The sequence below is a fragment of the Aplysia californica genome, unplaced genomic scaffold (genome assembly GCF_000002075.1).
Source record: "Aplysia californica isolate F4 #8 unplaced genomic scaffold, AplCal3.0 scaffold00256, whole genome shotgun sequence".
NCBI lineage: Eukaryota > Metazoa > Mollusca > Gastropoda > Aplysiida > Aplysiidae > Aplysia > Aplysia californica.
Window position 1 is genome coordinate 132,851 of NW_004797526.1, and position 5,553 is coordinate 138,403.

The 5,553-nt window shown below is 39.7% G+C and overlaps 1 long non-coding RNA gene across 1 annotated transcript in view; it reads right to left on the bottom strand.

The window, feature by feature from the left end:
* Positions 1–311: 311 nt before the first annotated feature.
* LOC101845403 overlaps positions 312–5,553 on the bottom strand; it is a 23,582-nt gene continuing 18,340 nt past the window's right edge. The window contains exons 2-3 of the long non-coding RNA XR_220572.3: positions 2,101–2,168; positions 312–638 (exon numbers count right to left, since the gene is read on the bottom strand). This is a non-coding gene — a long non-coding RNA (uncharacterized LOC101845403). The remainder of the gene's footprint in view (positions 639–2,100; positions 2,169–5,553) is intronic.

Sequence of the window (5,553 nt, forward strand, 5' to 3'; positions counted from 1 at the left end):
CGAGCAGGAAAGGAGGAGAAAGGAGAATATTGGAGAGAAGAAAATGTTTTCCGTCGCTACCCGGATTCGAACCCGGGACCTTTTGAATGAGAGGCGAACACCTTAAACCGTAGGCCACGAGAGCCCTACTGAAAACTGAGAAAAGTGTATAAATGTGGAGACAAAACGTCGAGATTGGCGAAGAACAGAGCCACAGGCCAAAGGTGATACATCTTGTCAGGGGAGGAAGGCTCTCGCTGGATTCCGAGCTTAGAAATTTATGGACGTTTCTCAAGCCACCATCGGTCGTCTTTTACTTAATGTTTTTACTATTTTGATAAACGTTTTCCAGAAAAGGTAGATAGATCTATTCAAAACTCTGAGATTGGTCACTGGGTACAATAACATTAATATACACAGCAAACATTGCTATTCTAAATTCCTTATCAAATTAAAAACGAAACAAATTATAAGCCCCTATGCTTGTCAAGTTGAAGCTTAGAGAGTTGTTCAAAAACACAAAACAAATTCTGTGAAGGTAGTGCAAGTACAACACCCTTTTTACAGTACGCATCTATTTGCGTGGTTAGAATGTCACGTGGAATGGCAGATGTCACGTGACTAGTTCCCGGAAGCTGCTCGCAGACGATGCTTCGAATCTGAGGAAAGTAGGAACATTAAAAAAAATTGTATTCATATTTTCAAACTTGTGGCTTCTGAGATCTAGATCTATAAAGTTATCGCACATTGACAAAATAATGACCGTCTAGTGCTTATCAGAAGTAAACCAGTTAGACAATAAAGCAACAGAGGGGAACGAAAATAAAGGGTGGCTTTTAAACACAAGGGGGCTATCCCTAAAAAAGCTGTTTTGAGAAAATCGAAGGTAAAGGTTTGGCCCCAAGACAAGGAGTGTTTTCTCTATAACCCAACAAATCTATACAAACCAATGATGTGCTGTTGATAGTGATACCCAGTGTCGTTACGTGCTGTTGATAGTGATACCCAGTTGCATTATGTGCTGTTGGTGACTTTAAAGGATTGTCATTCATCCGGTGTGGGCCCATTGTGTCTATTTTCCCAAACGTATTACATTCATCCGGTATAGGCCCACTTTAAACCGTAGGCCACGAGAGCCCCACTGAAAACTTTGAGGGTGAGAAAAGTGTGTAAATGTGGAGACAAAACGTCGACATTGGCGAAGAACAGAGCCAGGGGCCCAAATATAAACGTGCGCGCGCACATACACACACACACACACACACACACACACACACACACATACACACACACATACACACACACACACACACACACACACACACACACACACACACACACACACACTTGGCCTATTTTTCCAAATATTACATTTATCCGGTGTAGGCCCATTTCAACTATTTTCCAAAACATTCGCCTGCATTTCTAAAAGACGTACAGCAACTAGAAAACGAGAAGTTATTTCTAAAGGACTTATGACAACTAGAAAACGAGAAGTTATTTCTAAAGGACTTATGACAACTAGAAAACGAGAAGTTATTTCTAAAGGACTTTTGACAACTAGAAAACGAGAAGTTATTTCTAAAGGACTTACGACAACTAGAAAACGAGAAGTTATTTCTAAAGGACTTTTGACAACTAGAAAACGAGAAGTTATTTCTAAAGGACTTACGACAACTAGAAAACGAGAAGTTATTTCTAAAGGACTTTTGACAACTAGAAAACGAGAAGTTATTTCTAAAGGACTTATGACAGCGAGAAGACGAGAATTTATTTCTAAAGGACTTTTGACAACTAGAAAACGAGAAGTTATTTCTAAAGGACTTATGACAACGAGAAGACGAGAAGTTATTTCTAAAGGACTTATGACAACGAGAAAACGAGAAGTTATTTCTAAAGGACTTATGACAACGAGAAGACGAGAATTTATTTCTAAAGGACTTTTGACAACTAGAAAACGAGAAGTTATTTCTAAAGGACTTATGACAACGAGAAAACGAGAAGTTATTTCTAAAGGACTTATGACAACTAGAAAACGAGAAGTTATTTCTAAAGGACTTATGACAACGAGAAGACGAGAAGTTATTTCTAAAGGACAACGAGAAGACGCACAGTGCAGACCTCTGACGTCCTAGTGTCTGTCTCCCAGGTTCCGGCCCAGAAGCTTCATGAACAGATAGTCGTCGAAACTGAGGACACAGAGAGAGGCATGGTGGCATGGTTGGTGCTTAAGTGAGGATGTACGTGTGTGTGTGTGTGTGTGTGTGTGTGTGTGTGTGTGTGTGTGTGTGTGTGTGTGTATGTGTGTGTGTATGTGTATGTGTGTGTGTGTGTATGTGTGTCTCTCTCATATATATATATATATATATATATATATATATATATATATCACTGCAGGAATAGAAATTGTCCATTTGGAAAGAAGTCTGTATTTTGGTTACTATTCATCATATGAAAACAAAATATGACACAGACATATTATTATATTTCAAAATATGTCAAGAAGTGGGTTACCTTTGGCGTTATGATCATGTCTTATATAGTGGCACAGTGTTCACCACAAACTGGCACCCCTTGATTTCAATATTTCAAGTCAATAGCGGGCACTGTAGCCCCTTGCAATAATGCAAGCTTCGCATATTCCGCGCATTGATTGAGTCAATATTTTGTTTCGTATTTTATTTAATTGTTGTGGCAGTCCATTCCACTCTTGAATCAATACAAGGCTTGTCCCAGTCGTTATACAATGTCAATGTCGTTTTCGGAGCACCCTTTTAGCCCCAGTCTGTTCAAGCGTAATTATTGGAAAGATAACAAACGTAGGTATACGGCTGCCTTGTACGATGTCCGAATGTATTATAAGGCCGTTGTAATAATTATTCTATCGCTGATGTCTCTTCAGTGTTTGTATGAAATAATAATAATAATAATAATAATGGATTGCATTTATATATAGCACATACCCACTTATGCAATGCTTTAGGCGCTTAACATGATACCAGGGGCGGCTCGTGGGTCTAAAAAGTGGGCGTGCACAATTCAGCTATCTTAGGCTGAAGATAATCAAGGGCAGAGTAAATGGGATGGTGTATAATTTTAGGATCTTTGGGTTGGTGAAGGAAGACCTTTGTGCTTTTATTTTCATTCTTTTTTCTTGTGGCTTTGACTTCTAGAACTAAATCTGTTTGTTAGTTAAACGTCAATTTCATTCATCCTGCATTAGAACTGAACACTCAAATAATACCTTTCACCACTCCACTACAAAACCGTTCAAAAGCACAACTCATAGGACGGTGACTTAAGTATGTCACGTTCACCTCCCTCATGTTCACGGTCACAGAGTCACTTAAAATAGCGACAAAACAATTAACCAATCACAATTCACTTGAGCACTCCGCTGGATTGCTCCGGCCGGGGCTCACATGATTTTGGCATGGAATAGTGCACAGTCTATGGCGTTTATTTTTAGATTGCCTACTGTGGGCTAAGTATCGGCGCTATTCGGCAGGAGCACATTTGAGATGTGCCGTCTTATTAATATTAATGTACCGTCAAACTCTCTACAAGTGTCGTCATCGCTTGGGTTGTCCCAAAGAGCGATTTATAGGTCAGGTTTCCACTGTTGACTATCCTGTTATGTTTAGATACAGTGCATGAACTTAGGCATGGCATAGTAGATGTTTTACGGCGCAATAGAATAGAAATGACAGTTACAACGCAGGCGACGGCCTTGTTTTGATATAATATTTGGCTAGTGTTTGTTTCTGGCGTCTTTTATTTTATTATTGTGGGTGCTTTACGTCATAGAACATTAAAACATTTTGGGCGGCACTGCACGACCGTACTCTATGGACGAACCGCGCCTGTATGATACATATTATGGATTTACGAATCAATTTTAAGGCACATAGTGTTACATACGCGTGCACACGCATATTCACGCACGCACGCACCACACACACACATACACACATACATATACACATACACACATACGTACATACAAACTCACAACGATCTACAGCTTGGATGGATTCTGTCTAATCGAAATAAGATGAAAATAGAAATGCTTTTAGTTTCTTCTTAAAAAGTTCTAGATTTTCTGCTTCTCTGATAGTTTTCGGAAGCCTGTTCAAAACAAGTGGGGCAAAATATGGAAAAGAGCGTTGGCCATATGATTTGTAATTTATTTTGACGTTATGAGAGAGTGACCTCAAAGTTGCCGGAGCAGTTTCTGTCTGTCGTTGTTGACGTGTCTACCTATGGTCTGCCTGGTCAGGGTCTGTCAGGTGTAGGTCCAGTGACTTGGAAACAATCTTTCAGGATATGTGAGTCAGCGTGGTGGAATCAGGCTCTCGTCGAGATAATCAAAGTGAAGAAACTTGCATTTTTCCGCAGGTTTGTGAATTTTTATCAAATGTTTGTTTTTTGGCTCAACATCTTTCATGCCCATTAAAGAACTCATTTCTGTGTGGATTTTTCCGAAAAACGTTGATTAAAGGCACACAAAAAGTAAATTTTCAGTTACCACGGACTCTTAAGCTAAGGAATTAACTAATCTTTGGTGGCCATTTTCTCACTAATTTTACCTCTGAAAACAACTGACCCCCACCTCCTTCATTTGCAAATATCTCGACTTGTATTCAAGGCAAGGTAAATGGATTTTTCTTCCATCCAAATAAAGTCAGGTGAACAAGCTTTAAGATGGTACCAATAACTCTACATGCTCAAAAATTGACCAGAGCCTGATTCCACAACGTCGGGCCACATATTGATGGTAGGCTGGGAGCAATGAAGCATCCACTCCACTCTACAGGCAGAAAATACAGCTTGAAAGTATTCAAATTGCCCAGCAGCGCTCCTCGGGGCTTGGCCCTTGGCATCTTGTTCAGCAATTTAAGTTGACAAAAAACCAGCTAATGGAATGTATAATTTATGTCGCTTGTTTTTTCGTTCTAAAATCGCTGATGTCTTGATTTAAACACAATTTAGACGATGTCATATTTTCGGGGGAACTTAAGTCACAAAACATAATACTAATTTACATGTGGGTCCCGTGACCTCGAGGTTAGATTTTTGTTCTGGAAAAAGATCAGCGCGGAGTCATCGTTGTGTGCATGGTGAGTGATGTGCGAAATTTCGCTCACCAACTTAAGTGAATAAGGGCGCAGTTACAAAAAACAAAGTTGGAAAGTTTCTATTGCCGCTGGGTATATAATATATATATATATATATATTAATTTGGCTTTTCATATAGCGCTCGACCTCAATTAACACAGACAAACACGTACACACATACAAACTCACACACACACACACGCACACACACACTCACACACACACATACTCACACACACACACTTACAAACACACACACACTTACAAACACACACAAACGCACACACACACACACACACACACTTACAAACACACACACACACACTCTCTCACACACACACATACACACACACACACGCACACACACACACACTTACAAACACACACACACACACACACACTCACACACACATACACACACACTCACACACATACATACACACACACATACACACA